Raw genomic sequence first — 18,059 nt, forward strand, 5'->3', positions numbered from 1 at the left:
TGGACTCAAGCAATCTTTCTGCCTCGGCCTCTCAAAGTATTGGGATTATAGGTATGAGACATTATGCCCAGCCTGTATCTACTTTACTCAAAATTTAGATATATATTTTTAGGTTTAAATGAAAAAAAATTTCTGTAAAAAAGTACATCTAATATTTTTGTGTGCTTAAAATGGATACTAAATTATATTATGTAGAAAATTAGTTACATTCCTGTAATGGCTAGATCTGGACATTCTGAGAGATTGAAGGAAACAGAAAGCAGCATGTACATTTTGGTGCCACAAATTGCTTCCCCTGGCCCCCAAAATGGAACTACCTGTTTCAGAGTGTGTTAAACCAGATGATAAAAGATAATAACCTGATGAGCTTAAAATGAGATACCCCAAATTACATTTTGGAGGATAAAGCTGCTTTTGTGAAAGGAGTAATCGTTGTCAGGTCAAGATGATTAGTTCAAAGGGCCCCCTTCTGCATGGCAGTCCCAGCGGTCCTGTTTTGGAGGGACAGTACTCATTCTTGTCGTAAGATGAGATTCAGTGATAGATTGTGAGGAGCCTGTTAAACTCAGTACCTCTACCTATCAAAAACTGTTTTGAGTAGCCCAGTGAGTAACCACTGCCGCAAAGTAACAGGCACAGTGGGAGCCAGAGCGAGAAATGGGCCTGCAGAAGCATTTCGTGTTTAATGGGTCTAGGGCTGTAGTGAAGCAGTGTGCTGAAATAATTCTGATTAGGCTCGGTCAGGCAAGCTGCATAATCAAGACTCATCTCTCCTCCATTGAGCCCTTACTGTTCAGAGCACAATTACAGTTTAAAGCACCATTTTAAGTAGTCCTTCCACTGTTCTTGAAAATGCAACCTTTTTTCAAGTTGGTATGTGAGCCTTTTTGATACCTGTGGGAATAGCTAACTAGAAAAAGAAAAGGTTATGTTTACATATTAATAGGAAAACATGGGCAAATTCTTCTTTCCAATGGAAATGCATATTTAAATTTTATAATGCACTTGAAAGAAATGATGGGAAAATACCAAAAGGAGTAATACTATAAATCATAGTGTCTAACCTGGTTTCTGTTGTCAGTCATGTGTGTTGTATCAATGACTAGGCAGCTGATTATTTTCGGTTTTCTATCAGCTGGTGCCACTAGTAACACATGTACATAGCAGTAGATATATAATCAACAGGAAATAAGTTTAAAGGCTTTCTCCCCACTTCTTTTATCTTTTGAAAGAATGAAAATAAATCAGAAAATGATTTCCATTTTCAAGTTTTTATTAGCATAAGTCAAAGCTCATTGGGACATATTAAGCAGAGAAATGGATGTGCAGAGATAGAAGCCAGTCAAGATTCTCTGATGTCTCTACTTGGTTGGGTTACAGAGGTCATGTGATTACAGTCATTGTTGATCTCTCTGACAATATGCTTTGAGGGAGATTAGGTTACATGTTGATTGTGCTTTTGTGAAGAAGGGCATTATTCTAAGCAGGTCTTTAAGAAATGCTGAAAAGAGCTTCAAAGAAATATATTCACCCATTGTTCACGTAACAGTGACTATAATACATGCAGAACAGTTTTTCAGGTTCATTCTTAGGAAGTGAATAACCGTAATTGAAAATACAGTAAATGGACACTTTCAAAACTTGAATCATAGCTGGTGAATGACTTATAAACCTGCTTCTCTTGAAGTTTTCCAGAGAACCTGAAAGCTTGAAAAGCAATCATTGGAAGTTTAAGCAAAATAAATGATTAAAGATTTGTGGTGGCTCCAACAATGAGGTCCTACTGGACATAATACGTTTTAGAAATACCTTCTATTACTTTGTAAAGGTCTTCTTATCATGAAATATAATCCTAATGTATTATTCACTCTAATGAAAATACCAGCTCACTATTCATTATTTATTTGTGTACTTAGGTACCAATAGCATCTGGCTTAGAAGAAGAATAATAAGCAACGTGTTAAAATTCTTACAGCTTGGACGGGTGAATACTCATGACAGTGGGTACTAGAGAAGCCCAAGAGAGGAATGAAATTCAGAGATAAATATGTAGGGGGAAAGAAACTAAGAAAAATAGTTATAATATTTATTTTTACTGAGATCTTAAATTAACTGAATCAAATAGAATTTCTAGGCTTCCATGAAAGAAAAATCAGAAATGACTGTTGTGAGTCATTGGACAGCGGGTTCTACCATCTATGTGATGTAGGTTCTGAGATTGAAATAAAGAAGGCAGTCTCAGCAGTTATTGTGTCTTGTCAAAAGGAATAAAAACCCAGATGGCCACTCTAAAATGTTATTGAGTTAGTACAAGATTTAAAAAGAAAGAAGAAACTATGTAACACCTTTATAATTTCCCCCTCATAGGTGAAAATATGGCAGTTACTTTCTTGAAACAGGATTGCCAAATCATAACCTATTGTGTATTTTGCTAAATCATTTTGAGCAAGCAAACAGATTTTTCTTGCTTCTAAATGGATACGAAGAAATGTTTAACCCCCATTGTATTGCCACAAAGCCAGGCTGATCACCCTGGGAGGCCTGGGAGGTCTGAGCAGCTTTGGATTGGCTGTCAGGAGCAGGACTTTAACATTTTACTGCACATGGGCCAGCCACAGCAGGGTTCAATTGCCAGTGCTTTTATCTGCAGAAATGTGCTGGGATGGGCACTTTGTTTAAAATTTCCCTTTGCTACTGGAAGGAAATGGAAAGCAGTAAGATAACTTCGTTCATAAGGTAATATCTGTGCTTGTTTATGTACTTTATGGACAGTAATATTTGACAGTCCTGGGGTCGGTTGATTTTTGTTCCTCCTCTCAGGTATTGTTTTAATGATTTGTTTAAAACCGAAGCCCAAATTAGAATTGTATTCCACCTATAACAGCTTGTCTGAAGCTTGATATTCTCTGTTCATTGATTTGTTTTTATTTTGTGTGCTGTTGGTTAGTGGAGTTTGTTTCACATAGCTTGTTTAACACTTAAAAGAGGAACTTTGCTGGAGCAACTGACAGGTATGGTTGGAATATTTTTAGTAGCAAAATATGAACATATTGTAAAGAAAATTTAAGTGCTGGTATGTTTGTTTGTCATCAGGGTACATCCACAGGGTGTGCTGAGATGTAATTGTAATGCTTTTGTCATTCTTTCTGTGGATATTTGCTTTTAATAGTCTCACAGACCATTTTCATATTACCTTAAGACAATTTTCTAGTTAGGCCTTATTCTCCCTTATTTTCTGCATGCCTGATGTTTCTGAGGATAGTATAATAATTTTTGTGTGCAAAGTGTAGTTACTCACGTGTCTTTTTGATTAAAAGCAGAATCTATTGTCATTCCCTCTGCACTAACTTGAGAGTTTCCCTTAGGTTTTTTGTATTGATTCTCCTGTATTCCAGAGAGTTCAGTGGTCAAGAGGATGAGAAAAGCTAGATGAAGGGCACATTTTTAAAAAGTATTATAATTGGATGTGTTAGCTTTAGCTCTTGAAACATCTTCAAAGACCATCTGTAAGATTATATTCCATGCTTCTCAGTTCTTTGAACCTCATGAAATGAAACATGGTGTGATTATACCTAATGCAACCAAGCTAATATCTTGAAACCAAAGTTTTGCATCTTTAGAAATACCCCTGAAAATACTTATTACCTGACTTTTATTACAGCTGGACATGAAGCAAGTGCATTAAAGACACTCTGCTGTTTTCCTAGGGCAGTTTTTCTATTTCTGTTCAGGTTTTTGATGAACAATAACAAAATCTGATGAAAGTCACCAGAAAAATAACTTATGTTTGTATATAGTGCTTTATAGTTTGCACTATTCAGTTTGATCCTCTTAACCATCCTCTGCAAAGAGAGCAGGTCTTATTAGCCACATTTTAAAGATGAGATAAGTGAGATTTAGAGACACTATACTGAGCAGCGTGCCTCAAGCTACCCAGCTAGGAATAGGCAGAGCTGAATTCCCACCCAGGCATTCGGACCAGTGTCCTTTCCAAAATGCTGTGTTGGCTCCATGTGCTGGATGTTTGCTTTAAAGATCAGACTGTTTGGACTAAGCCTCTTAACAGGAAGACTCTGGCAACAGCTGGTGTTAGGTAGATTAAAAATAAAATCAAAGACTGTTTGGTTGGAAAGTGGAATAATCAAGAGAGTGAGGGAGAAGGGAGAAAGATACCAAAATAACCAAGAGTTGTTTAAAGAAGTGCAGGATAAGGGCAGCATGATACATGGGTTTCATGATTGCCTCTTTTCTCTCCTTGAAAAAGGTTTTTATCCCTCAGGGCTGCTTTCTCTTGCCCTGGTCTCTTTGAGAAATTTGCTATGCATCATCACCACAGGCCACTGTGAATTATGAGTGGGAATCTAGGGCACTTTCCCCAAACTTAATATCTACGGTCATGTCCAGAAAATAAAGGATCAAATCTGTAAACCTTCCCTTTATAATATATATGGCCTAGGTCTCATGTTTACTTACACAATATTGAGAATAATATGTTTCTGCTATTGAGTTACATTCACTTGCCATGTCTTCCTTCTTTTCATTCTGAATATGCTTTTTAGTTGTTTAATTCTACTACTTTGCCAACCCAGTTCTCTGACTTTCCTGATTATACTCTGATTTTCATGGTTTCTTTCCATTTTTCTCAGGAAATCTTACTAGAGATACTATACTGTGTAATACTTAGGCTTACCCTGAAATTCAAGTGAAAATTGAAATGCTTTTCAAGCCCTGGCCCCAGCTGAAATACTTACTGCCATGCCATTGATATAAATAAGGTTGTAAGAAATACTCTTTTACTTGGTTCCTTCCTCAGTATTCAAAATGTCTTCATAAGTGGGAAGTTCTTATTCATATCAGTTGTCTTTGGTACCAGTATACCACACAAACTGGTTCTGTTAATTCTGTTACATATGATTTTTTGAAGCAAAACATAGAATTAGATGTATCTTTTTATATTAACTTTGTCTTATTGAATACAAAATATGTGTATGTATACATTTTTACACATACCTGTGATTATTTTTAAATTAACATTTATTAGTTTTTCTGTTGAAGATTACAAAATAATTTAAAATAATCAGATACTCAGCACTCAGATACATCATTCTGAGTGAGGATAAAATATTCTAAAGATTTAAAGATTGACTAGTACAGAAAGCTATAAAATTGTATGTAAATATCTCCCCCTCAAATTATTTTCCCCAAGGTAAATGCTCTTATTCATCTTTTGTGTATCTTACCAGAGATATGTTCTATGCATCTAGTGGCCAAAATTGATTTTTCAAATATAGAATTTCAAGTTAACACTATTATCTGATCACTTTGTGGAATTAATTCACTAATTCAACAAATACTTACTAATGCTCTGTTTTAGGCATTGTTCTAGGCACTGGGGATATAGCATGAACAAAACAGACAAAAATCCCTGCTCTCATAAATCCTACATTCTGGCACATTAGATTAAAAAAAAAAAAAGATGAATCAATAAGACACATAGTAAGTTAGATAGTGGTAAGTGTTAAGGTGAAAAATAAAGCAGATAGTGGAATTGGGGTATCTAATGTAGGTTACCTTTTTGGACAAGGCAGCCAAAGAAGTCTCCATAGAGATGACACAAAAAAAAAGCCCTGAAAATGAGGGGGAAAGCAATGTAGATACTGGGAAAAACTGAAGCAGCAGATTAGAACTCCAAGATCCAGGAAGAAAAAAAAATCTTTTATAAATGTCAAAAGGTAGGTTTTTTCTAATGAGTTGCCCAAGATGAAGGAAAGAGAGAGAATTCATTTAAAGTAATAATCCCTTAATAAGAGTCATATACCACTTCATTTATAGAATGAAGTTCTCATTCTTAAATATTCTGCAAATAAGATGACCCAGGTCGAGTGAGAGTACTTCCACCTACCTAGAGAAGATGCCGTGGTAATCCAAGAACTTTCTGCTTATACATTTTTTCTTCTCCATCGGTTCTGAAGTTGCCAAGAATTTTTTTTTCTAGATTAGTTGAAAAGACTAATGTATCTTCCTTCTTTTCCCACAAGAGCCATTTCCAGAATCTTCCCTTTGGGTAGAAGCCCTTGCCACCAACTTTCTAGAGAACAAGAAATAATGCTTAAATGCAGCCACCTCCTTTCTATTTGGTAAAGGGAGGGTTCATTCCTATTGTTTTTAAGTAATCAGGGCCTCAAGGGTTAGGTTTGCCTGGTAAATGGTGTCTGATTACACTGGCTATAGCTAAAGCTTAAAAAAAAAAAGTACAGTACTAAATATTACACAAACAGGAGTTAAAAGTCAGTGAGCATTTCTTTGGTTAATATGGACAAAACAGCATATGAAAGCAGGTTGATAATTTGCTTCAAAAATGGTTTTGTGCACTGCTATTAGGACTTAATTATCTCGAAATACAAACAGATTTGTAGACGTTATTGAAAGTGGAAGCTGTTGGCCTCATCCCATTCTTCTTAACTTAATCCTGCTCCTCCTCACCCTCAGCCCTGGTCTGGACAGGGAGGCTTCCACTTGGCCTTCATCCATTCTGTGATGCGGAGCCTGTTGAAGAAAAGCAGGTGTCTTTACAGAGAACTTCAATAGAATCCGGTCAAGTCATTTGTGGTTTTGGAGCATAGTTTACTTGATGATTTGACTACACCCAAATTTGGCCTGTTTTGAACCCTTTTAAAAATTATCTGATATGAGGACAAGCATTATTATTGACAGGGAGGAATCAGGAAAGAAAGCCTTTAAAGGAAAAAAGTTTCTTTAGGGAATGAAGTAACTCAAGTAAGAAACCACAGTTAGAGAAGAAGGGTTTGTTTAATAATTGAAAGCTGTGAAACTCTACCCATGTGGCACCCCACAGGATCATGCTACTAACCTCTGCTCTGGACTATTGTAACAGCCTTTTATGTGGTCTTCCTGTCTCAATCTCACTCCCCTTCAGCCTATTCTCAACACAGCCTATTCCACCCTTCAAAACGGAAGTCAGGTCATGTCACTCCCCTGCTCAGGACTCCCCCAGGGCTTCCCATTTCACTCAGTGGAAGCCAGAGGTCTTGCCCTAGATCATGTGGTGCCCCTTTACATCTCTTACTTCATCTCCCACTGTTCTCCTGTTTACTGCTCCTCTCACCCACCTGGCCACCTTGCTGTTCTAAGACAGGCAAAGAGATTCCAACCTCAGGGCCTTTGGATTTGCCCAGAACTTTCACCTTGCCTGCAAAGCCCTTTCCCAGTGACTCTCACGCTCACAGCCCCCAAATCTCTTTCGAATTACACCTTCCAAGAAGGTTTTCCCCTGACCATTGTACTTAAAATTGCAGCCTCTCTTTATCTTTGCACTCTATTTTCTCACCATACTTTATTTTTTACAACCTAAAACACAATATTTGTTTACTTATTTTAATTACTATTTGTCTTCACCCACTAGAATATAAGCTATTGAATGCAGGGATTTCTGCCTGTATTATTTACTACTATCTCCAGCACCTAGGACAGTGCCTGGTACATAATAAGAACTCAGAAACTGTTTGACAAATAAGTGAATAACTTGTGCAAATTTAAGTGAGAAAAAGAATTTCCTTTCTCTAAGAGTAATAAAAGTCTGGCTATTGCACAATAAAGATAAAATTCTTAAAATGAAAGAGATTTGGTGTATACACAGCCTATATCCACTTATAGGCATGTTTCCTGGGTGTGCTGGATAGCTGATTCCGAAGGATAGGCCTTGGATGCCTTCAATGTCATGCTTAAATGCGAATGATGCTGGGAATTGCAAGGGAGAATAATGAAAAAATGTGGAAATGGAATGGTGGAAATAGAAATTGGTTGCTTTGCTTCCACAGTAACGATTTTCAAAGCAGAGGAATTGCATAAGAAATACATTAACAAAAACAGTGTCTCTGAAAATGCAAACTTCATTCACATTCTGATCTGTGCCATTTTTCAAGCTCAGTGATCCAAGGTCAGAGGGCGCTTGTATTAGCATAGACCTTGCTTTGTTAATTCACCTCTGACTAAAACCTCTGAATTCCGTATTATGATAGGCCTTCCAATGACAATAAAACCAAGCTCTCATAACGCCAGTAACATTTATATAGCACTTAGGCAATTCCTAAATGAATTGTCCCCAGAGACCTTGAGAAATAGGTCAGGATTATTAACCCCATTTTATACACAGGGAGGAAGTAATTTGCTTAATGTCACTTGGTAAGCTATTTAATTCATAATTTGATTGCTTTATTTATGATAATGGTTTGTTTAATACAGGCTATGTTACATTAAAGATGACCCCTTTAAATGGGCAGCTTTATATTTGAACTTAACTGTAGTTAGCAACCTGCAACTGATAATATTCCAGATTTCTTTAAGATCAGTGTTTCATAACCTTAAAGTGGGAGACTGATTTAGAGAACCGAGTGGTCGGAGACTCCCAAAGCCATTTTGATATTGATCAACATTAGTCCACTCTCCTCAGATGACACTGCCGAGATATCTATAACGGCAGGCTTAGGTGTGATTGGGAGTCCTCCAAAGCCATAATTTAAATCCTTTTAGAATTCCCTTGCTTTTTTATGCTCAGAAAGTTCCATTTGGTTCAAAAAATCAGTGTAACTAAAACAAAATCAGTGTTTGCAGACAACTAAGAACTAGAGACAAAGTCCTCATTAGGCGGTCCTAAGTCGCAACCAATAGGGAACGTGGGATAAACATCACAGAAGCTACATCAGAGTCATATTTGGAACCCACTTTATTTTGTTTCTGTTGTGGTTCATTCCTTTTACTTTCCAGAACACTACTATGAAAAGACTTCAAATTCAGTTCAATGAGCCTGTCAAATATTCAGGAAGTTGTGAGGAAATATAAAAGTGAGGGGACTACTTGTAAGTTCATGTCTGTATCAAGGGAAGACTAGAAAACTAGAACATCTAAAAAGAATGTTGAACCAAAAATGACTTGCCAGCTTTGAAAAAGAAAGAAATGTCTAGTCTTTATCCAACTGTTTGAAAGTTTTTCAAAACTTCTTCCCATTTCATCTTTATAATGAGATTTATTTATTGCCAACAGCAACAAAAAAAGATGCACAGCCAAGTTATAATTCTAATTTTTAAAAAAAGTCTTCCTCGCCTTCCTTTTAAGGAAATGCATTCATTCTTCTTCACTGTTCCTGAATCTGCTTTACTATATTTTTATGCCTGTCTTTACATCTGGTTTATTATTTTTAACACCTGCTAGAATAAGAGCTACAGTTTTGATACCAACAGTCAATTTAATTGGGCGTATAAAAGTTTGTTTGAAAGAAGAATTTTGCACATGAAATTTTTGAAAAATTTTGTATGCAATTATGTTAAAATTGGTCAGACTGAAGTGTAAATGGATAGAGCAATAAAATTAGGTCTTAAATCACATCAGATTAAACTTTAAAGTTAAGATCTTTGTGAGCCTCAATCTGAAAAAATGATAATTGTAGAGGCCTCTTTGCAAGTAGGTCTTAGTTCCCAGGACCTATAAAAATAAAGGGCCTTTGGTAGGTATATGGTTTGTATGTTTTGCCCCCTCCAAATCTCATGTTGAAATGAGATCCCCAGTGTTGGAGGTGGGGCCCAGTGGGAGATGTTTCACTCATGGGGGTGAATCTCTCATAAATGGCTTGGTGCCCTCTTTGTGATAATGAAATACTGTGAGATCTGGTTGTTTAAAAGAGTCTGAGACCTACCCTACTGCCTCTCACTCACTCTCTCTCCAGGTGACACACTGTTTCCCCTTCTCGTGCCATGATTATAAGCTTTCTGTACAGCCTGCAGACCATGAGCCAAAAATAAACCTCTTTTCTTTACAAACAGTCTCAGGTGTTACTTTAAAGCAAGGGAAATGAACTACTAGGTTATAACACAGTAGGTTATAATAAAACATGGCTGAAGCATCCTTGGGAACTTTCTCTGGCTAAATACACTGAATTCTTAATATAGTGTAAGCAGATAAATGAACTGACAGATCTTAATTGGATAAATGACAATGTGGTTAAAAGATGAATTATGCAAATTATGTGAGCCAAACCTATACAACTTTTCTAAACTTGAATGATAGTCTAGAGTTGTACTGTGTTGTTCAGGGGACAGATTAGCTCACTATGCAATTAAAAGTTTGATGTTTCCTATCCTTGTCTTCATCCAGAATCTGAAATGCGCAGAAATGCCTGTCATCTACTTACTGAGCATTTACGCCTGCGTAAATTAACATAGTGAACAACCTAATTGTATACAAAGTGTGGAATTTTTCTTATTACCATTTATATTTTATCTTTGCACACAGTATTATGCTGGTCTGAAGTTTTTGTCCCATTCAACAGTATATGTTACATTGATAATCATATTTTAAGGGAAGAAAGGTTGTATGTGTGTTAGATTCTTTGTTCAAGTTCTTAGATATTAATCAAATATGTACAACAATTAGTTAAATTTCCTTTGTCACTTTATGTGTGCCTAAATAATCATATTTTATGAAGTTTAATATAATTTATGTAATCAGATAGTTTCACTGTTGTTTTGTTTTTTAAAATATTCACTCTTTTTCTTTTTAGACAGTCTTGCTTTGTCTCCCAGGCTGGAGTATAGTGGCATGATCTCGGCTCACTGCAACCTCCGCCTCCTGGTTCAAGTGGTTCTCCTGCCTCAGCCTCCCAAGTAGCTGGGATTACAGGTGCCCACCACCACACCCAGCTAATTTTTGTATTTTTAGTAGAAACAGGGTTTCACCATGTTGCCCAGGCTGGTCTCAAACTCCTGACCTCAGGTGATCCACCCAGCTCAGCCTCCAAAGTGCTGGGATTACAGTTTTAAACAGTATTAATCAGGTGCGGGCAACTTAATTTACCAGGCTTATAAAAACAAATTCAGCTTCATTAGTAGATTATATAATAGAACCTTAAGAGACTTTGTTTTGTTTTGTTCTTTTGTTTTGTTTTGTTGAGACAGGGTCTAGCTCTATCCTCCTGGCTGGAGTACAGTGGCTCACTGCTGCCTCAACCTGCCAGGCTCAAGCAATCCTTGCCTCAGCTTCCCAAGTAGCTGGGTCCAGAGGTGCATGCCACCATGCCCAGATAATTTATTTTTATTTTTATTTTTCATAGAGGCAGGATCTCCCTGTGTTGCCCAGGCTGGTCTCGAACTCCTGGACTCAAGCTGTCCTCCTGCCTTAGCCTCCCACAGTGCTCAGATTATAGGCATGAGTTACTGTTCCTGGCCCAAGAGACTATGTTTGATCAATACCAAATAATTAAAAATTGGAGTGCTGTTAATAATTTTTTTTATCTTATGATAAATCTTTAGTATATTAAACACTATCAAAAAGTGTTTTTTTATAATTGTATGGGAATTCACTTGTAGTTCTTGCCTTCATTTTCAGTTGGTACTTTTAAAATTGTTAGAGCAGCAAAATAGGTATTATTTCTGATCAAATCATTCCTCTTCCACCCTCAGCCTTCTTAAAATACATCAATGGCTTCCCATTGCTCTTAGGATAAAGGCAGAAAGAACTGCAGGACTGCAAATGGCCAGGCCTCTGCCTGCTTTGTCAACCTCATCAGACCTGTTCCTCTTGTCCCCTGCTTTTCTTCTTCTATTTTTGTGCCCAATTAAATTGTGCATTGGTATCAAAACTTTAGCACATCATTCCTTCCCCAACTCTGTAGGACCTCAGCTCAGTCATCATTTCCTTAGAAAAGTCTGACCTTGACAAAGCCAGTTTCTATCACCACACACTGTAGGAGCACCACATACCCCTGCCTTAACAACTTTTCAAAATTGGTTTTTTTAGATCCATTTCTGTGATTATTTGTTCAATATCTATCTTCCGCTATTGACCATAAGCTTTATGAGACCATAAGCCAAGACAAGACTGGGTTTCTAAGGCTTTCACTTCTTTTTCACCATTGTATTTCTGGTGCTCAGCATAGAACTTGGCAAATGATAGGCGGTTAATAAATGTTTCGCATAATGAGGTGATAAATAAATGCTCTATGAAGGCAGGGATTTTTTCTATTCTGTTTATTACTGCATCCTCAGTGCCTAGAACAGTGCCTGAGCCATGGTAGTTGGTCACTAAATATTTGTTGAATAAATTAATGTTTTCCTAACTTTTCAAGGACACAGAAAGTATTAATGGAGGAGTTTAGGGTATAAGTTGAATTTTTTCCTACAAATATTATATCTGTTAACCTACAGAGTTGGAAGGAAGTTTATAGCCATGCTTTCCTTTTTTATTGTGGTGAAATATACATAGCACAAAATTCGAAATTTTGACAGTTTTTAAGTGTACAGGTCAGTAGCATTAAGTACATTCACATTGTTGTGTGACCATTACCATATCCATCTTAGAGAATGTTTTCATCATCCCATATTGAACCTCAATACCAATTAAACAGTAACTCTTCATGTAGTTGTAGATTTATAGAACATTTTTTATTTGCCTTAGAATCTTTCTTCCCACTTTACATAGAAGTCTGATTTGTAAAATATATAAACATGAACTGCTTTTGCTTCCTGAATAGGGTTGGGTGCCTCGACTTCATTTGTTTCATTCTATATCTTGGTGGGTGGCAACATCATCTGGAGGCTGTTCCAGGACTAGTATGCCTAAGGGAGACTGGGATTCCCAGGGCCATGCTGAAGTACATCTGCTTCCCCATGAATGAAACCTCCTGTTCTCCATTCAGAACCAGGGGTCATCTTTGTTTCCTCCTTCTCATCACCACCTTCTCTACACACACGTATGCACACATACATACACAGACTCACAGTCACTCTCCCGAGACTCTGAGCTGCTCAAGCATTGGAATCCTGTGTTACTTATCTAGATTCCAAGTGCTCTTTTGTGTTTGTTGACAGTGTGTTTTCCACCCTGTGGATGAGAAACATTCCTGATATTATTTCGAGAAAGGGAATCTAACAGCCTCACAAAGTTGTGTATTTCATTGTTTAACCATCATTATCCTAGAGACATTATTTCACCCTGTTGATTATTGTGTGGCCTGGGACCACATGTACCAGAACCCCCTGGGTCCGCCTATTAGAAGAGTGAATTTCTGGCCAGGTGCAGTGGCTCACGCCTGTAATCCCAACACTTTGGGAGGCCGAGGCGGGCGCACCATGAGGTCAGGAGATTGAGACCATCCTGGCTAACACAGTGGTCTCGCCTCTACTAAAATACAAAAATTAGCTGGACGTGGTGGCGGGCACCTATAGTCCCAGCTACTTGGGAGGCTGAGGCAGGAGAATGGCGTGAACCCACGAGGAGGAGCTTGAAGTGAGCCAAGATGGCACCACTGCTCTCCAGCCTGGGCAAGACTCCATCTCCAGAGTGCTGAAGTAAAGCAATGGTATGAGGGAGGGAGGGAGGGACGAAGGAAGGGGAAGGAAGGAGAGGAAGAAGAAAGCAGCAAGAAAGAGAGAGAGAGAGAGAGAGAGAAAGAAAGGAAGGAAGGAAGGAAGGAAGGAAGGAAGGAAGGAAGGGAAGGAAGGGAAGGAAGGAAGGAAGGAAAGAAAAAGAAAGAAAGAAAAGAAAGAAAGAAAGAAAGAAAGAAAGAAAGAAAGAAAGAAAGAAAGAAAGAGGAAAAGTGAATTTCCAGATCTCTCCTAAATCTGCAGAATCAGATTCTCACAAAAATTATATTTTCAATCTTCCCCCTTTCCTTTTCTTTTACTTTTTTTTTTTGAGACTGAGTCTCTGTCACCACAGGCTAGAGGCATACCATCTCAGCCTCTAAAAATCTCTGCCTCCTGGGTTCAAGTGATTCTGCTGCCCCAGCCTCCCTAGGAGCTGGGATTACAGGTGCCCGCCACCACATCCAGCTAATTTTTGTTATTCAGTAAAGACAGGCTTCCACCATGTTGGCCAGGCTGGTCTTGAATTCCTAACCTCAAGTGATGCACCTGCCTCACCCTCCCAAAGTGCTGGGATTACAGGCGTAAGCCACCATTCCTGGCCTCAGTCTTCCCCATTTTCTTAGATATGGTGTTAATTTATAGCCGTCACACAGAGCCTTCTGTATTTGTTTTATGTTCAGTGAACTTGAAAAATAGTTTCTCACTATCTGCTACATAAAATTTTTAGAATCTTCATATATTCACTGACAGTTTAACTAGACTCCTTTAATCTTTTTCTTCCCTAGGTGAAGTCAACACTGTTACTTTAACTGTTTCTATTAAGGAGTTATTTAATACCCTCTAATCAATTTGCTCTACTGCTCTGCAGACACTTATATTTTGAAATTAAATCTCCTTCTTAGATTATAGACGTAGAAGAAGGACCAATGAGGACAAGATTTCATTTAAGGTTTCTATTATGTTCACAACGTGCTGACTCTATTAGATAGGGCAGAGCTAGCTATTCTAACAAACCCCCAAACCAGAAACGTCACACAATTAGAGTTCCTCTCAGCTTATGTAACAGTTCACTGTTAGGGATGTAGAACGTGAATGCGGAGGGAAGGATCTCTGCTCTTCACCTAAGCTGACAAAGGCCATGCCGTGCAACTTCTCAGGTTTCACTGGCATTGACATACAGCCAGAAATGCAGAGAAGAGATAGGAGGGGTGGAAAAGACATATTTTCTTTTTAAACATCTGAACAAAGAAGTGACACATATTAGCTCTCTTACACCTTACAGTCACACCTAGACACAAGGAGAGCTGGAAATGTAGACCCTGGACAGGAACTTCTTCCCCACAGCCACCTTACGTGACAGAGAGGGCATGACTCTTTGTTAGACAGCTAGCTGTGGCTGCACACTGAACTTCTAGGTTTCCTTTCTTTTTTTTTTTTTTTTTTAAGATGGAGTCTTGGTCTGTCACCCAGGCTGTGCAGTGGTGTGATCTTGGCTCACTGCAAGCTCCACCTCCTGGGTTCACACCATTCTCCTGCCTCAACCTCCTGAGTAGCTGGGACTACAGGTGCCCGCCACCATGCCCAGCTAATTTTTTTGGTTTTTTTGTTTTTTTTTTTTTAGTAGAGACAGAGTTTCACCATGTTAGTCAGGATGGTCTCAATCTCCTGACCTCGTGATCCACCTGCCTTGGCCTCCCAAAGTGCTGGGATTACAGGGTGAGCCACCGCACCTGGCCTGAACTTCTAGGTTTCTATTTGTACTTTTATGAAACCATGAAGTATACCAAGCACTAATGTCTCAGTCTGTTTTGTGCAACAGAGTACTATAGACTAGGTAATTTATAAAGAAAATAAATGCATTTAGCTCATGGTTCTGGAGGCAGAGAAGTCCAAGGTCAAGAGGCCTGTATCTTGTGAGGGCTTTCTTGCTGCATTATCCCACAGCAGAAGACAGAAGGATGAGAAAGGGCAAGAGAGCGTGTACATGAAAGCAAGAGGAAGAGGGGAACAGAACTCACTTTTATAACAAGTCCACTCTTGTGAGAACAAACCTGCTCCCACAATATTGACGTGAATCCATGCATGAGGGCAAAGCCCCTCATGACCTAATCACCTCTTAAAGATCCCACCTCTGAATGTTGTTGCATTGGTGATTAAGTTTCCCAGATAGGAACTTTGTGAAGCACATTCAGACCATAGCAACTATGTACCATGGACGGCTACATTCATGTACATGACAACATGATTTCCAACGCACTGACAGTAAGGTGGTATATATCCAATGTGTCCTCTATCAATGTAATTTGCTCATTATTAGATGTTTGCATCAGTCTACAAAGTAGCAAATGATAGTGTCACTTGAGGCAGTCAGATGCTTCTGTGAGTGATCAGTCTTCAGCCTTCAAGGACCAATGTGTTAATTTCTCTGAAAGGTAAAGCATGATCCACATCGGTTCGCCTGCGACTTTCTTGCTAGAATGGATCCCTTCTTGCTCCCATCCTAACTTCCACAAGATGTGTAACATGGGGTCAGTCCCAAGTCCCAACGAGTTTAGTCTTGCAGGAGTAGGCTGAACTTGGTGCTAAACTTGGGGCCAGAAGTCGGGGCCCTGTGTTCCCAGGAGCCCAGCCAGCTAGGTTGTGGTAGAGGGAGGGCCCTCTGGGTGCCATCTGGTGGAGCTATAGTTGGAGAACGTGCTTTATCTCAGACCATACTCTCTTTTTTGGAGTGTATTTTGTTTCATAGGCTGCTGTAATGGGAGAACTGGGTTTCAAGATGATTTGGGCTTCTGGCCATGTCAAGCTGAATTAGCGGCTGGATGACAGGCATACCCTAGAGAAACCAAAGATAAATGCCAGTTTTAACAAGGTTTTTTTTATCCTTTTTTCTCTGGTTAAATGTGAATGGAACCCAAATTCAGTCCAAGGATCGTGTCAAAGGCAGGAAATTAAGAAAAAAAAAGAGTTTGGGATTAGTATGATTTTACTACTACTAAAATTTCTGTTAAGACCAAAGATTAAATATAAATTTATAATTTACTGTCATTTTATAGTGATAAAAGGCAGAACAGTTTTGCATGTTGCACAAATACATACTTGTGCAAATACATAAATATATTCTTGCATATAAAGTTTTCAGAATTGATGTTCTGAAAACTATTTCTCAACTGTATTTGTTTTGAAGAATGTAAACAGGACAGAATTGACTGGAGTTGGGGGGAGCGGTCAAAGGCTTGATATCTTAATGTAATCTAACCTTTACTGTATTGTTAAGGAGGCCAGTTTTTAGAAATCAGCCTCACAAGAACCAGAGTAAACATCTCTAATACCTTTAGAGTTGACCTAAAAAGTATAAGCCAAATGAGATTTTACAAGTTTTTGCCTGCTGATACTTTTTACCTAATACTGCTTGTAATAGCAGATTTTCAGTTGTATTGAATGTTATGAATTCTCATTTTAAAACCAAACAACTCTCTTTCCACCGAAAAAGTTCTGCAAAAAATGTATCCCAATCCATAGCAATTTACTCTGAAACAGGAAGTTTATTATTTTATTTTTCTGTACGTGGCTAAGTCAAGTATTCACTTTTCAGAATTATTTGAATTTTTAGTGCTGTATGTTATTGAATTACTATTATTGTAATTGGTTTGTTATGTGTACTGTGGCCTTTGAGTTTCTTACATTTTTCATGTAGATGTTATCTGTCTTTTCTGAAGTCTACTTTAAAAATGCATCAAATCTTATCTTGACCTTTTGACTTAGGACTGGTTTTATTTAATAGGGTAAGTTGACTGTATTTTGGTTAAAAAATTAAATTGTTACCTGGTTATTGGAAAATTAGTCCTGAGCAATGATGTATTACCCTATTCTCTCAACCTAAATGTGTTTTGGGGTAATGAAAGGCCCTTGACACATTTGTCAAAATAAGAGTAATGAATGTAACAAAAAGTCATTTCCTAGATATGTTTGGCATAATTGCTGATGTGGTAATATAATTAATACAGTCTTTTGGTGGTCTTCCCAAAGGCTTCAGGGTTTACATCACCACAAGGAGGTTAAAAATGTAGCAGTGCCCTATCAATAGTACATATGAGCAAGGATTAAATAGTTTTTCCACATGATGCCATGGAACCATGTTATGCAGAATTACACATCTGTACTTTTTAGAGCACTTTGCCCTGAATTGGATTATGCTGAGAACTATTAAAACTTAGGAATCCATCAGCATGTGGACTGAGATCCGTCATGATAGGAAGCATGAAATATTTGTATTTTATTTTGTTTCTTGTTTAGATTTATCCAGTGAATTGGCAGATGTGTATTAAGTGTTCAATATAAGTTTGCTGAATTGAGTTGTTATTGTAGATATATCTTAAAATTCTTATAGATGCTCTCCTACACAACTCTAGGGGGTTTTTTAAAAAGTGAAAACTGAATATTACTATAAAATTGGTTCCAATTCTAAGGAAAAATTACAAACCTCCACAATATTAATATTTTGTCCTGATAAATTATCATTGCTTCACATCCAATGAAAATCTATTAAGTGTGGTTTTATATGTAATTAACATTTTTCGCAACTTAACGCAGGAAATATTTTATAACACATATATGGGCAAAACCAGCTGAGATTATTAAGCATCTTTTATTTTATTAACAGAATAATTTTGCAATTCATAGTTG

General features: G+C 37.8%; 1 protein-coding gene across 48 annotated transcripts in view; it reads left to right on the forward strand.

Annotated features, from left to right (window-relative positions):
- NRCAM (neuronal cell adhesion molecule) overlaps window positions 1-18,059 on the forward strand; it is a 304,888-nt gene that overhangs the window by 121,176 nt on the left and 165,653 nt on the right. For 2 of the 48 annotated variants that reach the window (XM_021936172.2, XM_017957086.3), the window contains exon 1: window positions 2,604-2,736. The exons of 42 other annotated variants lie outside the window; for them this stretch is intronic. The gene's annotated coding sequence lies outside the window, so the exon portion shown is untranslated. Of the gene's footprint in view, window positions 1-2,111; window positions 2,737-18,059 lie in introns of those variants that run through there. 4 more of the 48 variants (XM_017957092.3, XM_031665247.1, XM_031665240.1 and 1 more) reach the window with 4 other exon arrangements.

Source organism: Papio anubis, chromosome 4 (genome assembly GCF_008728515.1).
Source record: "Papio anubis isolate 15944 chromosome 4, Panubis1.0, whole genome shotgun sequence".
Taxonomy (NCBI): Eukaryota; Metazoa; Chordata; class Mammalia; order Primates; family Cercopithecidae; genus Papio; species Papio anubis.